Source organism: Lissotriton vulgaris, chromosome 5 (assembly GCF_964263255.1).
Source record: "Lissotriton vulgaris chromosome 5, aLisVul1.2, whole genome shotgun sequence".
Taxonomy (NCBI): Eukaryota; Metazoa; Chordata; class Amphibia; order Caudata; family Salamandridae; genus Lissotriton; species Lissotriton vulgaris.
In genome coordinates, this window is record NC_141693.1 from 689,314,790 (window position 1) to 689,330,247 (window position 15,458).

At 49.4% G+C, this 15,458-nt stretch overlaps 1 protein-coding gene and 1 long non-coding RNA gene across 4 annotated transcripts in view; one reads left to right on the top strand and one right to left on the bottom strand.

The window, feature by feature from the left end:
* The window catches only part of CHST3 (carbohydrate sulfotransferase 3), a 277,639-nt gene extending 274,346 nt beyond the window's left edge, over window positions 1-3,293 (bottom strand). For all 3 annotated transcript variants that reach the window (XM_086922124.1, XM_086922123.1, XM_086922121.1), the window contains exon 1: window positions 2,712-3,293. The gene's annotated coding sequence lies outside the window, so the exon portion shown is untranslated. The remainder of the gene's footprint in view (window positions 1-2,711) is intronic.
* LOC147711401 (uncharacterized) overlaps window positions 1,508-15,458 on the top strand; it is a 66,190-nt gene continuing 52,239 nt past the window's right edge. The window contains exon 1 of the long non-coding RNA XR_015295923.1: window positions 1,508-1,824. This is a non-coding gene — a long non-coding RNA (uncharacterized LOC147711401). The remainder of the gene's footprint in view (window positions 1,825-15,458) is intronic.

A 15,458-nucleotide genomic window follows, 5' to 3' on the forward strand; every position in this document is an offset into this window, starting at 1 on the left:
TCGAAGAACAATGCCCAATGATAAAGCATGACATCCTTCGGAATGTGTGAGGGCATCAAGAGGCAAGATTCATGCTTGCCTCCAGTTTGTGGGGTTTAGACCTAGGCTCTTGCTATCCACTTCTTCCTCCTTTTTCTCCTTCTTGTGGGTGACCACTGCGCCCAATGTTAGAACAGTTACCCTTTTGTTTTAATTGAGATTAACACAGAGAACACGGGTACTGTACCACAATGAGCTCCTAGTCCCCCCTTTGTTCTTGGTACATCCCCTGAGCCAATCACATCGCTACAATGCAGCGTTGTGATTGGTCTGAGTGCCAAGGTTCAGCACTGAGCCAGGGAATGGGAGCCTGGACATGTTTTCCATGTAGGCTGTAGTGCAGCCATTGTGGAGAACATGCAAAGTGCGCTTGACGGTTTGGCCGGCCCAAAAGGGCCTGCAAAACATTCATGCGCACTTGGAGTGGGCAAACCACTCCTCCCCCTGCTTCTCTGTCATTGGAGCAACCCTGCCCGGCCGCTAACCTGCCACAGCAAGAAAAAATGAAGTACTAATAACCTTGAGTTATCATTTTATGTTTCCTATATTTCACCACTGCAAAGCAGTGGGACAACACTCCTCCGCCTTAGCGGAAGAGCCGCCGCTGGTTGAAACAGAACAGGGTGCTTTTTTAGTAGTCCAGGTTCCTCAGGAGCAAGGTGTTGCCAATGATTTAGAAAAAAACAAAATGAGAGATGATTATGCATATATTGATTTGGCGGTAATGAATAACTATGAGTGGGATGAAGACAGGTAATTGGTGATTGTCAGGACTCGGGTTCGGCAGAGGGCGGGGGGGAAATATTGTTACAGGAAGAACGTGGGGGAGATGATGGCAGTTGACAAGGTGGAGGATGCGGGGTCGTGACCTCAGGTTTTGCAGCGTTCAACACAGGCCTGTTAAGAGCTATTCAAGGGTGTGCATAGATGAATATTCGGTTTGCTGCCTCTGTACCCGTTCAGGCAAAGCAGTGTGTTGGCACCGCGGGTTGGTAATAGCATCTTATAAAATATTAAAAGAAAAAAAGGACACTAGTTTGCCTAAGATCGCTCAACTTGTTGAAGTGAGCATGCGATAATCAATCAGGGAATTGTAGGCGCGCTACTCACCCATGAGGGTCTCAGAACTAGGGCCTCGGTGGTCCTCAATCAACAATTTACTTTATCAAATGCCTATATTATTAGCCTTGACTTCCCAACAAGCAGTCTGAGTAAGGCAGGTCCACTGCCGTCTAATTACTCGCTTCCAGAATCCACAGCAGGAAGCAGCAGGCCGCGTTTCCGCTTGTGATTAGAGGCGCACGGTGATAATGGGCCTGTAATTCTCTCTTAGCCAGGTACTCAAAAATATGTACGTGTCTCTCCGACGTGTCAGACAACGCAGTAAGTAAGTCCTTTAAAGTGTGCTTAAATGCCTAGCCCCAGGGTGCAAACATCAGTGCAGTAGTCACTTCCTGGCAGCTGTAAACCGACCTAAGCCGCCTCTCCGGAGCATTTCTGCAAAAAGCATCCAGCCTGCCGTCAGAGCCCACGACCGGATCTGTAAACGACACCTCGGCTAGCTGGAAAGAGGGCAGGCGTCAGCGCTTTGGGTCTCAGCTATTTTAGCATACCTACAGACAAGTCTGAGCACCAGGAATAAATATCATGAAAGGCGCTTAAACTCGCTCGCTGAGGTTTTACTAGCAGCGTCCCTAAGCAGCAAAGTGCGTGGCTCCAGAGTGCAGACTGAAATGTTTCTGAAGCTAGGCCCGACTGGCACGCACGTCCGAGCAGCATACACAGGTAAGCAGGACAACTACTTTTTAGGGTTACTAACATTCTCGTTTTGCTTCCCAGGGTGTGACTTGCTGCTGCTTCTTCGCACAAGTACAAAGAGAGGATGAAACTCGTCTCCGGGCCCCTTCATGCCCAGGCGTCTTTCTGAGGGTGTTTAAGGCGGGAGTGCGGCTGCTCTTCGAGCTGCCTGTCCCCCTCCAGGCACAAAAGTGAAGAACAAACAATCTCAGCAGTGTCCCATCCCCCCGCTTTCTCACCCCCCAACAAAACATTTTCTTTCCCGTCACCGTGTTTCCTGCACCCCGCCCCCAGAAGGAACTCCGTGGCTTCAAAAGGACCCAAACGCACTTCTTTCGTCACTAAACTGCGATGGCGTAATGCCCGGTGGGATGACACGTATTCTATATTTCCTGATAACGCGCCAAACAACCCACAAAAATGTCCTCACCAATAGGTACCTGCCCAAAGTGTTTAGAATGACATTTAAAGAAATTGGGAGCTAGTCCATTGGGTAGGCAGACGCACTGAGACAGAATTATGTCCTCACAGGTGTGCCTCGACTGTTCGCAGCATCCACACATCTCAAACTGTGCCAGCTAGCCTTATATAAAATGTAAATCATCATCACCAATAGCGGCAGTTTGTCAGACTCTCACCAGTAGCATATCACAGACTTTGTACAGAAGTGTGACCTCAGATCGCAATTCTATGCTACAAGCTTCACTTTGGCACTAAAGCCATTAAAAGCATCCAAAAGATACACGAAACAACAATATTTTAAATTATGCATGGCCTCTTCAAGAAGAACAGGAAATTAAATAAAAAGAGCCACGTCCCAGCAGCAAGAAACACATGAGATCTCCCAAAGAGGGAACGAATGAACAGGCACTCACCGGCGGGAGAGCAGGCAGCATCCAGTCTGGCAATCCGCTCCCTGGCTCGCTCTCCCCTCTTCGGACGGGGCAGTCCTGGGGGTAGTAAGGACGGAGCCTGAACTCACCGGTCCCTGTGCGATGAGGTGATGGGGAGGCCGAGGGAGCCCCTCGGCCGCTGAAGCCCTGGCTTCCGGCGGACCGAGGAGTCTCTACTTCATTGGTAGAAAGGCAGCCCTAGCTCCTGACAGAGTGAAACTCTGGACACAGAAGACGAAATGAAATGAAATTCACTGGTGAGTTTCTCCAGCTCTCAGCAGCAACCAGGAAGCCGACAAAAAGCTCTTTCAGTTCTAAGCCGCCAAAGCATTTCAGCAAACTAACGGGAGTGCAGGAATCCGCACAAGAAACAGTTGGAGGTGCCGCCTCCCTGCTGATGTGTCCTCCGAAGATGGTTGGTTAGTCCTCTAGGGCTGACTCGCCGAGATCTTCCGAAAAAAAGAGCGATGTGCCGGGCCGCTTGGATCCACAGTTGGAAAAGTGGTACAAAAGTAGCAGAGCAAACGTGAGCGGCAGCATCCCAGATCACAAGGGGCTGCCTTCATGGGCTGTAGGGGGCGGCCGCCTCCTCATCCCGCCCCTTCCTAAACTCTCCCCTCCCTTGACTCAACCCACCTCCCCTTCTCTTGGAATCTGCGGAAACAACGACCCTTCTGTATTACATCTAGTTGCAGGGACGCGTTCAGACAGAATGCTCACTATGAGCGCTCTCCGTGGCACTCCTGCTTGAAGAGAGTCCTGCATTTTTTTACTCTCTATTTTGCTCTCTTTCCATGCACATTTTTACTTTGCTGTATGTCTATGTATTGTCCTGCTTCATTTTGACCTTTACTGGGATTTTTCATGACATCTTTTCTTTTTTCCAAATATTTTTCATCACTACAATTTTCTTTCAGTCCATCTAACACCTACCTTCCCGTTTTGTAGCCTACCATTTGTATCTCCATTTTAATTTGTATATATTTTTCACTTTCATTTCGATTTCTTAACAAATCTCTTAACTTTCTTTCTTTCTTTCTTTCTTTCTTTCTTTCTTTCTTTCTTTCTTTCTTTCTTTCTTTCTTTTTCTTTCTTTCTTTCTTTCTTTCTTTCTTTCTTTCTTTCTTTCTTTCTTTCTTTCTTTTTCCTGTTTTAGTCTATTTGATTTTCCCACCCCTTTCTCTTTCTTCACATAACATCAGATCTTTCTTTTTAATTTTCTCCTTTGTTCTTTTCACCACTGCTGTACTCCCTCCCTCCTTTCCTTCCTTCCTTGCTTTTTTCCCCTCATGATTGTATTCTTCTTTCTGCCTCCTGGTCTACAAAGAGATACTAAACGCATAAATAGATTCAACAGGATTTAAATGGCCTTCGGAAGGTTTGCATAACAGCCATTGATTGCAAAAATAAATAAACTATAAACACACCGATCTTACCTTTCTTGTTGAAAAAACTATCATGTTTGCCTTGCTTGTTAAATACATACTTCTTACTAATCTAATCCGTAACAAGATTTTAGAAAACTCATGCTATTAAAGTTCCTAAAACCTCATGGAGTTGCACCTTGCACCAGTCTAAACACCCTTATTGATGGTAGGTCTAAGACAACCTTTATAGAAAGCTATCCTAGTGGTAGCTGTGGAGAGCAGCTTTCAGGCTAAGTCTTGAAGGAATGTAAAGCAGCTTGTTTTACCAGTCTATAATCTCATGAATGACCACATGAAAGGAGAACAACACCAGGTATATATAAAATATATATGTATTTATTCTAAATACATCCCTCTAGTCTCTTTATGAGGCTAGAGGCAAAAGTACACAAGTTAAACTTAGGCAGCACACAGTAAATTAGAACAGTATACATTTTGCCCTAGGGAACTCACAAACCATATACTAAGAAAGTGGTATAAGTACAGTGGCGTAACGAAACTTGAGGGGGCCCCCTGCAAACTACATTGAAGGGGCCCCCCTCCCATTCTCCGTGCCAGTCTGCACGGGATGCGGGGCTATTGTTATGTTACTGTCACCAATCCAGCCGTTGTAAGTAACACTGGATGGTGGAGTTAAAGGTTGGGCTTAGTCTGCCAGCAGGCTATCATAGGTGGTGGTCCATTCATTACAGGGTCCCTGCCATCAGTACGTCGGGGAAGTTTGCGCAATTTTAGGTGGGTTTCCTGGTGCAGACTCCTGTCATGATATACAACATCGGGCCCACTCACCGTTCAGTTTTGACAAAAGTGCATCCAATGCTCCTTTTCTCTCTCCACTCTCTCTCTTGCTCACTCTCTCCACTGTCCCTCCACGCTCGCTCCACTCTCTCTCTCTCCACTGTCTATCTCCACTCTCTCTCTCTCTCTCTACTGTCTCTCCACACTCTCTCTCCACTGTCTCTCTCCACTCTCCCTCCACTCTCTCTCCACTCTCTCCACTGTCCCTCTCCACTCTCTCTCCACTCTCTCTCTCCACTCTCTCCCTCCACTCTCTCTCCACTCTCTCTCCACTCTGTCTCTCCACTCTGTCTCTCCACTCTCTCTCTCCACTCTCTCTCTCCACTCTCTCTCCACTGTCTCCCTTCACTCTCTCTCTCCACTCTCTCTCCCCTCTCTCTCCACTGTCTCTGTCTGCACTCTCTCTCCACCCTCTCTCTCTCTCTCAACTCTCTCTCTCTCTATTCTCTCTCTCCACTGGCTCGCTCCACTCTCTCTCTCTCCACTCTCTCTCTCACTACACTCTCTGTCCACTCTCTCCCACTCTCTCTCACAAAGTAGTGTGCGTTGCCATGGGAGTCCGCAGAAATGTTTCCAGGGGCAGCACATTTTTAACTTCATCACCATCCCCCTTGAACCCTTCTTCCCTCTGCCTTGCACCCTTCTCCCCCTCCCCCTTGCACCCTTCTCCCCCTCCCCCTGCACCCTTCTCCCCCTCCGCCGTGCACCCTTTCCTACCTTGCACCATTCTCTCCTCTGCCTTGCACCATTCTCCCCTCTAACTTGCACCCTTCTACCCTCTGCCTTGCACCCTTCTCCCCTCTGCCTTGCACCCTTCTCCCCTCTGCCTTGCACCCTTCTCCCCTCTGCCTTGCACCCTTCTCCCCTCAGCCTTGTACTCTTCTTCTCTCTGCCTTGCACCCTTCTCTCCTCTGCCTTGCACCCTTCTCCTCTCTGCCTTGCACCCTTCTCTCCTCTGCCTTGCACCCTTTCCCCCCTCCGCCTTGCACCCTTTCCCCCTCCGCCTTGCACCCTTCTCTACCTTACACCCTTCTCTCCTCTGCCTTGCACCCTTCTCCCCACTACCTTCCACCCTTCTCCTCTCTACCTTGCACCATTCTCCCCTCTGCCTCGCACCCTTCTCCCATCTGCCTTGCACCCTTCTCCTCTCTGCCTTGCACCCTTCTCTACCTTGCACCCTTCTCCCCTCTGCCTTGCACTCTTCTCCTCTCTGCCTTGCACCCTTCTCTCCTCTGCCTTGCACCCTTCTACTCTCTGCCTTGCACCCTTCTCTCCTCTGCCTTGCACCCTTCTCCCCCTTTGCCTTGCACCCTTCTCTACCTTGCACCCTTCTCTCCTCTGCCTTGCACCCATCTCCCCACTGCCTTCCTCCCTTCTCCTCTCTACCTTGCACCCTTCTCCCCTCTGCCTCGCACCCTTCTCCCCCTCCGCCTTGCACCCTTCTCTACCTTGCACCCTTCTCTCCTCTGCCTTGCACCCTTCTCCCCACTGCCTTCCACCCTTCTCCTCTCTACCTGCACCCTTCTCCCCTCTGCCTCGAATCCCTTCTCCCCTCTGCCTTGCACCCTTCTCCTCTCTGCCTTGCACCCTTCTCCCCTCTGCCTTGCACCCTTCTCTACCTTGCACCCTTCTCTCCTCTGCCTTGCACCCTTCTCCCCCTTCGCCTTGCACCCTTCTCTACCTTTCACCCTTCTCTCCTCTGCCTTGCACCCATCTCCCCACTGCCTTCCTCCCTTCTCCTCTCTACCTTGCACCCTTCTCCCCTCTGCCTCGCACCCTTCTCCCCTCTGCCTTGGACCCTTCTCCCCTCTGCCTTGGACCCTTCTCCTCTCTGCCTTGCACCCTTCTCTCCTCCGCCTTGCACCCTTCTCCCCCTTCGCCTTGCACCCTTCTCTACCTTGCACCCTTCTCTCCTGTGCCTTGCACCAATCTCCCCACTGCCTTCCTCCCTTCTCCTCTCTGCCTTGCACCTTCTCCCCTCTGCCTCGCACCCTTCTCCCCTCTGCCTTGGACCCTTCTCCCCTCTGCCTTGCACCCTACTCCACCCCTGCCTTGCACCCTTTTCTACCTTGCACCATTCTCCTGACATTTTTATTGCTGCCTGAAATCTGGTCGCACAAGGAACTCTGCATCAAAAGTTTTACATCCTAAGTTATTGCTAAACACAGTGCCCCACCTTCCAGGTTGGCGCCCAGGGCAGCAGCACTGGTCGCACTGACCTAAAACCAGTCCTGACCTTTAAAAGAGAGTTGAAATATTTTCTGTTCCAACATCACTTCCTCTGGGGACCTGTTTCAAAATTCCGGGTTCTTTCCACAATGTACTTATTCTACAGGTTGGGAGGAACACTCAGCATTTCTGTATATAAATAGCTTTTCTTGCCAGTTATATATATACTTTTTGTACAATTCATACAATTAATTCGCATTGTAATGCCTTTGTATATTCAGCATACATTTTCCTCTCTTATAAAAGCGCTCTGCCACTCGCTGCGTTATGTCCACGGTATGAAATCGCAAATAAATGAATATATCTGACTGAGAATACAGTCAAAGTGGTTGCCTGCCTGTGGCGGTGGAATTGAATCAAGTTCCTGAGGGATGTGCGTGTGGGAGGGTCCATTGCACCGAAGAGCTGGCGATAAAACCTGCATTACTCTCTGATTGGAGTGAGTACCTTAGGTGAAAGTACAAGCAGGCACTCAGGAGTGAGGGATGTGCCTGTGACAGTCCAAGGGGCGGGGGAAGGGGGGATGACCCCAGTGTGTTCCAGGCAGACATGACAGCGCCAAACAAAAAGGAGGTGTTTTAATACTGTTTGCATGACATCACCCTCCGCAGGGAGAGAGACTGACTCCTCCCTCTGGGGAGAGAGGGCTAGAGAAGAAAGTCATCACCTCCTGGACGGGTACAACTACCATCTACATACCAAATAGAGTGCATTTTGAATTATCTGCGGGTGCCTCACTGATATGTGATGATTCTGCAAGTCAATGGTGCTCGTTTTACCTACTTCACTCGAAATTGTCACTTACAAGGGTTAGGTATGGAACTCTGCAGCAGGCACTTTAGCAGCTGAGCTATCTTTCTTTAATCTCCTAGCCGCTATACTGAATACTGATTCATAAAAGATCTGGGAGAGGGAGTGCTCTTGTCCTTTTCCTGTGTGTGCTTTGTCATTTCACGAGGACCAATCAGAGCTAGGCGTCTTACTATCCCATGTTTTTCAAATACTATACTACTGGTTTGATTGGAAGAATAAAAGGTGCACACCCTTAATTAGCCACACAACTAGCGTTTAACCGCAACTACCGTTTAACCACAAACTGGTTATGGGAAGATACATGCAGGCAGGTCTCTGAAAGCCCTCATTCCCAGTGCCTCCTGCTCTCCGGGGCCCCTACCCCAGCCTCTTTCCGGCCTCCAGTGCTGGGACTGAAGATAAACAATTTAACTTGATACATTGTTTCTCTTCAGTCAGCGGGAGGGGCTCAGAGCAGGCTGCAGACAGCCTGCACCTGCTTTAGAGGAACAGAGGCTTGCTTCAGCGCAAGCCTCTCTCACTGAAGAGCTGAGGGGGGGCCCGGGCCCCCTTCATTATCTGTAGAGAGTGGGGCCCCCCGCACTGCGAGGGCTGCGGGGGCGTTTGTTACGCCCCTGTATAAGTACCGCTGTGAACATCGATACAAGGACTAGGGCCTGTAGAACCGCTGGGACAACCAGGAACCACCCAAGGTAGGGACGCAAGAGACCCACGGGGGAAGCGTGCAGTGTCTAAACACAGCCACGAATCACCATTAATTTCAATGGAGAAAGTTATGATTCGATTTTTAAAGTATAAGGACACTTAGGAGTGGACTGGGAACAAACCCCTTCAGTACTGGACAGTTCGAGAGTCAAGACCCACAGGAGCACCGAAGTACTCGTGTTACCTCACCCAGGGAAGCCTGGTGCATAGGTGTCTTTTCGTGCCGGGTGTCGTCGTCGTTTCCTATGGAAAGCTGCAAAGAAGTGCTGCTGGCGACCAGATGAAAAGTGTCTGGGTGGATCCAAGAGTGGATCAAAGATCTGAAGAACCTGAAAGCAGAGAGGACAGAGTCTGGGTCACTTGCCAGTGACCAGGGAGGCAGCATGAGGATGCCAGCCGATGTTGGGTGATTTCAGGTGCAAGAGGTGAAGCTTGACTCTTCAGCCACGAGGACCAGGAGGTGTAGATGACAACCAGGAGCTGGATTCGAGCTGTCCCACGTTGGATGTCGAGTGCTGCAGTGTCGGTATCTGGATTGGGCCCACCAAGCTTTGGCAACAGCAACCCATGCAGAATGCAGAGATTGGCTTTGGAGCAGACCAGCAGGGTCTGAGGGACTCACCCTTTGGAGGGGAGTCAGGGCACATCTGGAGCAACCAGGAAAGCCCAAGAAACAAAAGAGTTGCCTTCGTGGGGACCCACCAGCCGACGGACCAGGGATCGCAAAGGGGCCTCGAGCAGAAATGCTAGAAGCGGGCCCACGGGACACTCGTTGGGTGTAGGCCACAATCTTCAGTGCAGATGGTGCTCAGGGCTTGGACTATAACTAGCCCAATTCACAACTTCAGGAAAGCTCGGAAAGTAGGTGCACTTGCAAATATGCACGGTGTCCAGGAGTTACGGTCCCGCGTCTCTCATGTCGGCTGCGGGTTTCAGCTTTGCTGTGATCTCGTGTCGGCCTCAGAGATGTCTGGAAGTCCATGTCCTGTGTTGCTGATTCTTTGGGATCTGGTGGAAGCCTCGAAAATGCAGACCAGCGAGATGCTTCTTTGGTGCCTGTTTGAACAGGGAAGTCACTCCTTGACCCGAAGGGAGATCCTTCCGTCTTCCAGTCGAAATAGAATATCAAAGTTCCAGGATATATGTTGCAGCGTTTCGTCTAGGGTAAGCTAAAGTCCTAGGGACTGGGTTCCTATACTTACTCTAAGTTTAGGGGATGGACTAACTTTAAGGTCCCACCTATGGGAGGACCGGGGGAGGGGGTGGTAACACCCCTTCCCCTGTATCCAGTTTCACGCCAGAGCTTGGGCTGAGTGCCCCAGCAACTGGTTTGAACTGGGAAATGCACAGGAACACCTTGTGTGCCCCAGGCACTGTCTAAAAAGCATTCCCTGAATGCACCCACCCTGCCCCAGTACACTAAAGCCTGTCTGGGGAGGTGGTTACACCTCCATGTGACAGTAAACCTATTGTCCAGGCCTCCCCTGACAGAGTTTCGTCGAGCAGCAGGAGGTCATACTCATGTCTGTGGCAGCAGCATCCATTTTGTGATGCCGAAGCTCTTTAAAACTATTACAGATTAAGTAAAGGTGTACATGTCTTCTCCTCTAGAAGGGTGGAGTTCTACCCCCGCCGCCGGGACTGGCAGGGGGAAGGGGGGGGGGGGGGGTAGGATTCCAAAGTGTTTGACACCAAATACGACATGTTTTGATGCAGCCATCCCAAAGTTAGCATTTACTGCGAGGTTATAATGCACTTAAGAGTATATGGTATGGCTGTATCACAGAACAGCTATGAGAAAGGGATTCTGAAAGCTGCAGAGGGGCTCAGCTCATGCTTGGGCACCTTCTCACACAAAACCAAGCAATCTGGCTTTAGGATTGTCAAGGCCTGCCATAGGAGTGACTTATAGGTTTATATGTGTCTGTTTTTAAAGGTAGATATATGTATACTATATCTCAGTAAGGGGTGCTTAGACCACCTTACCCAGGCTGCAGGAGCAGACCTGTGTTGCCATTTTGGGAGACTTCCCAGGGGTGGCATAATACATGCTTCAGCCCCTGGTAGGTCTCTGGGATACCTATGCCCTTGGTACCTAAGGTACTATATAATAGTGACTGACAAGTGTAACCCAGTAACCAATTAGAGTGTACCTAATGTACAAGCAATCAGTTTAGAGAGAAAGCAGCTAGGCTGGGGTCCTGGTTAGCAGGGCCCCAGCCAGGCTAAAGTCGATAAATCAGTGAAACATAGCAACAAGTGGGGGAACCATATTAAGCAGATCCTACTCTCCTACATCATCCATCCAGGATTCCACTTAGCACATGAGAAAGAAACTGCCCTCTTGCAGCATTAAGGCTAGGCTCCACTGCTCAGGCACTTAATGCAGGCACTTACACCCTTGCTTCACGGGGGAGAGACCCTCCTGGGGGCTCCAAAACCTTCAATGGTGCCCATCGAGCCCTAGTTTAATGAATGTGAGCTATGGGAGACTAGGGGAGCCACTCCACATTCTGCAAGGAGCCCCATAATTGTGTGTTACGCCAAAGCCACTCCGGTCTGTCTCAAGTCTTGATTTCACTGCAAGTTGCTATTTTGTCAGTCTAGGAGGGTTAGAGATGAGAGCCAGTGATTACATCTTGCCCGATATGGTGGACTCAATGATCATTTGACCCGGGTTAGCTCATTGCGAGCCACCTGGCTGCAACCTATGTCAGTCCAGAACCTTTAAAGTATAGCTATCCCTAACAGGTGGAAGTAACAACTGGTGCACTAAATGGTTCATTTGCTTCCCTTTTCTCTCTGTATATCCTAAACTGAGATAAAAAAGTAACCTAGAATGACAGGAGGACTTGAGACAATCAATCAATCAATCATTCATTTGTAGAGCTCACTACTCACCCGTGAGGGTATCAAGGCGCTGAGCGGGGTGCAGCTACTGCTTGAACAGCCAGGTCTTGAGAAGTCTCCTGAAGGTCAGCAGGTCCTGGGTCTGTCGCAGCCGTGCGGGGAGGATGTTTCATGTCTTGGCCGCGAGGTAGCAGAAGGATCTGCCGCCAGTGGAGGACCTGTGGATGCATGGGACGGTGGCGAGGGCGAGGTCGGTGGAGCGAAGCTGGTGTTCCCATCGTCTCGTAGCCATAGCGCATACAGAATTGCAACAGGTGTCCTTAGAGGCGGCCAGACAATGCAGGAGAGCTTCTACACCGTTGGTATATGCCTCGGACGATAAATCGGGTAAATTATTATATTGGCTGGCAACCCACAGTATGTGTGACTGAGTGGTTCCGGTGATTTGGGACTCTGGACGTCCTCAGGAGGATTTCCCATAATTGCTCAGACCTTTGCTGACTTTTACTGGGGCTATACTCACGATGTCTCCCACCGCCAGTGGAAATTGCAAATTCCGCTGCCAACTATTACCAATGTCTTGGCCCGAGAGATGGACCAAGCCCTAAGGCTGGAGTAGGTGAGTGCTGAGGTGTCGGGGTTGCAGGCTAGAAAGACGGCTGGCCCAGATAGGTATCCCATTGAATATCACAATTGCTTGGGTGAGATTTTATGTCCCCATCTTCTGAACTTTTATACATCTGCTCGTCAGCAGCAGTCCATTCCACTAGAATTAGATTGCGCCACAATTGTCATCCTGCCCAAAGAGGGTCTCCCCAGGGACCAGTGTTCCACCTATCGCAGATTAACACTGACATTAAGATCTATACAAAAGTGTTATCTATGTGACTGGGCCAGGTCCTACCTCAGCTGGCTCACCCAGATCAGTGTGGATTTTTGTCGGTCCCTAGCATGTGCCACTATATTAGGAGGGTCCACACGGCAAAGTCCCAGGCACCAGATGTTAATGGTACTCGGACCCTCTTGCTAGTTGATTTCACCAAAATGTTAGATACAGTGTCTTGGGATTTTATGGACGGAGTTCTTTGCTGGGTTGGCTTGGAAGTGGGGTTTCGTAATATGGTTCATCTCCTCTACTATTCCCTGACTTCTCAGGTCAATGTGAAGGAGGTCCTGCCTCCTGTATTTCCCGTCAAGTGCAGTATACGCTTTTATAACCAGGTTTGGGGCGGCGGTGGAGGTCTGGCCTTGAAGACCACATAGCGCTATATGCAGATGATATGTTTATGTTCTTGAAACATCCACAATGTTCTGGGCCCCGTTGTCTGAAACCTCTTTAGCTGTACAGTGAGGCATCCGTATGGTGAGGCAAGTCCTGCTTAGTGCAGGTAAAGGGTGATGCTCTGGAGCGGGTTTGGTGTTCCAATATTCCGACTCAGCATAATTCTTTTAATTATCTAGGGGTTAACGTGTACCCTATCCTGTATTTGGCCTGGGCCCTTAACTCCTGAGGGCTGGACCTGTGGCTTGATTGCGATCTCTGCCGCTGGGCCAATCTGCCATTGAACCCCCGGGGCGTATTGCCCTTTTTAAAATGGTATGCCTGCAGCACTATTTGCACATTCTGGGTAATTATCCTTCCCAACAAAAGGTTCCACTCCCTGACTGCTAGGATTATTAACTTTGTGTGGGCTTGCGGTCAGCAGAAGCTGGCATTTTATTAACTGCCCAAGTCTATTTTTGACCACGGCCTGGGTTTTCGGACATCCACTTATATTACTGTGCAGCACACCTGGTAATGGTTAACGACTGGTTCACGGGGTGGGATGATCCAGCATATTGGTTGGAAATTCATTTGCTGGGTATAGATGGTCTGCTTGATCTTTTGTACGGAGCGTGTCTACTGTGTATATTGCCTTCTTGCAAGCGGGTGTCTATCATTTGTTGGAGGGCTGCCCTTCGCATCACTGGTTGGATTATCGCCTGACTGGGATGACCCCTCTATGGCCGGAAACGTGGCTTGGTCACTTTTCAACCGTGGAAGGTTTTCTGCAATATGATTGTATTTGGATCTCGTACCTGGAAGATGTTTATAATGGGGGGAGCATTATGTCATATCAGGAGTTAAAAGTTAAGCACTCTCTGTCTAACTCACGGTTCTTTTGGTACCTCTAACTGCGCCACGCCTTGCAAGCTCATGAGTTCCCGAATGACTCACAGCCCAAATTCAGTCTATGGGAGGCAAACATTTTCATTGGGCTGCTGGGTAAAGGGGCAATTTCTCTGATTTACAGACCACTAGTGATCCTTGCCCCTGACGGCCTTGAGAAGGTCAGGCAGGGGCGGGAGTCCTGGGTGTGAGATTTGATGAAGAAGATTGGAGGGAGACTTGTATGGCACCTAAGGAGCTAGCGATTTCAACATATGATTCAATTTAACTATCTGCATGCGACGTACCTCACCCCAAGACACATTCAACACTTGCTCCCCCATGCGCAAGCGTTGTGCGCTCACTGCGCACTTCCTGCAGCAGATTTTTTCCAATGGTCATAGGAGTGGCCAGTGCTGAGGCGCTTTTGGGAGGAGGTGGGCCAAACACTTTCCTCTGTCTTAGGCCCTACTCTGGAGTTTATGCCTCGGACTGTGCTATTAGGGTTAATGGAGGAGGTAGGAGCCCCTAGAGCTGAACGTGTTTTTCTCGAGATGGCTTGCTTGGTTACCAAGTGGGATATGGCCCGCTAATGGAAACAACATAAGCCACTGACTGTTAGAAGCTGGCGTGCAGGGGTGGACTGGTGCACTCTTCAGGAGAAGTCAATCTTTGAGGCTTGTGCCTGCCCTAAGAAGTATGAACATATATGGGGCAAATGGTGTAGCTAGTATGGTGTATCGATATAACTGTACAGTGTAATTTACTATTGATGATTGGGCTTGCTATAATGCCATGTATTTACATCGACCAAGTCTTGCACTGTGTTATGCAGTGTCTTGCCGCAAAATTCTAAATAAAGTTGGTTATAAAAAAAACATAAAGCAGCCATAATATACGATAGAACCTCAAAAAATCGAACTCACCTACACTCAAATCTACTTCACTGACCCTGCTACCTGTCCCAGAGACTGTTCGCATGCAGGGCTTGCTTTTGGATATTTGGATGGAGGAGAGACAGAGCTGCAATATGGAAAAAAAGGGGAATATTTATGAAAATTGTAATGCAGGGCAGCAGTGCATGTGGACTTGGTGCGCTGCCCTACATCACAGGGAAAGGGCAAGAATGCACTTTATTTATCCCATGCAGTGCATTCTTGTCGTTTCACCCTGCGCTGGCACGATTTGGCAACCAAGAGCCAACACAGGCACCTTTGCGCCATAGTGCAACGGTGGCTGTGTTGTAGGCAGGAGTGTTTTTGTGCAGGAGGGGCATCTTTCTGCACAAAATCAATCCTGAGAGGCATTTTCATCTTTCTGTCCATCTAACACCTACCTACCTAAAGAGGAGAAATACATATATTTTTTCTCGTTACTCATCTCCTGTGGAGGAGTATCTTTTTGTAGCATTCCCAGGTTTACAAGTCCTTGACCGGGTCAAGACTGATTTGCACATGGCTGAGTGTAAACTGGAATGGCGTCGGGAAGCAAACAAACGATGGATATAGGCTCAGATCTTTGAACTGGGGTGAAGGTATGTCATTGTTTAGCATTCTGTCCATCAATTGTTCTTTATGCAATTATCACCCCAAGTGGTACGGGTGTGCCCAGACGTGGGTACCGTGCTCTCAATGCCACTTGAGTCAATCTATCCTGGCTGATGAGGGGTGAAACTCTGAAACCGATCCTAGGATGCTGGTTTCCAGTCCAGAGAGGACCTCTCCTTGCAGGTTGGGCTGGTCTGTTCCCATGGGGAAC